This window comes from Terrapene carolina, unplaced genomic scaffold (genome assembly GCF_002925995.2).
Source record: "Terrapene carolina triunguis isolate 2854851 unplaced genomic scaffold, T_m_triunguis-2.0 Scaffold517, whole genome shotgun sequence".
In the NCBI taxonomy this organism is placed as follows: Eukaryota; Metazoa; Chordata; order Testudines; family Emydidae; genus Terrapene; species Terrapene triunguis.
Window position 1 is genome coordinate 2383639 of NW_020664868.1, and position 683 is coordinate 2384321.

Consider the following 683-nt stretch of genomic DNA (forward strand, 5'->3'; position numbering starts at 1 on the left):
CCTCCCAGAGCTGGGAACAGAACCCAAGCATCCTGGCTCCTAGTCCCCCTGCTCTAACCAGTAGCCCCCACTCCCTTCCCAGCGTCAGCAATGGAACCCAGGCACCCTGACTGCCTGTGGGGCTCGTGTTTACCACCTGCTGACTCTTTCCAGGCCGGAGAAAGTGACGTGACCCTGTGTAAGTCCCCTGTGCAGAAACGTCTGCTGCACACCCCCCCGCGAGCGGCCTCCCCAGCTTCCCCTATGCAATGGAAAGGGGAAGTGGCCCCCAGCTCTCTCTGCAGCAGCTTGTCACATTCAGTTCCTGTGGTGGCGCAACTGTAGGGGCCGGGCCAGGGCCAGGGCCAGGGCCGCGGGGGGGGGGGGGGGGGGGGGGGGGGGGGGCCTGCTGCCCCGCGGGGGGGGGGGGAGGGGGGCTTGTCAGGGGGCGGTAGGGGTGGGGGGTTGGAGGGGTGAGAGCTGCCTTGGCAAGGGAAGGAGACTGGCTCAGCTGCCGGCCTGTTTCATGCCAGCCCCACGGCACAGCTGGGGAGTGGGGCGGGTGGAGGCGCTCCTTGCTAGAGGACGATCTGCGGTGGGAAACTGCAGCGCCTGGCCTGGCCTGGCCAGGGGTACAGGACACAGGGACCGGCTGGACCTGGGGGAGACGGGACACAAGGACCGGCTGGGCCAGGGGGACAAAC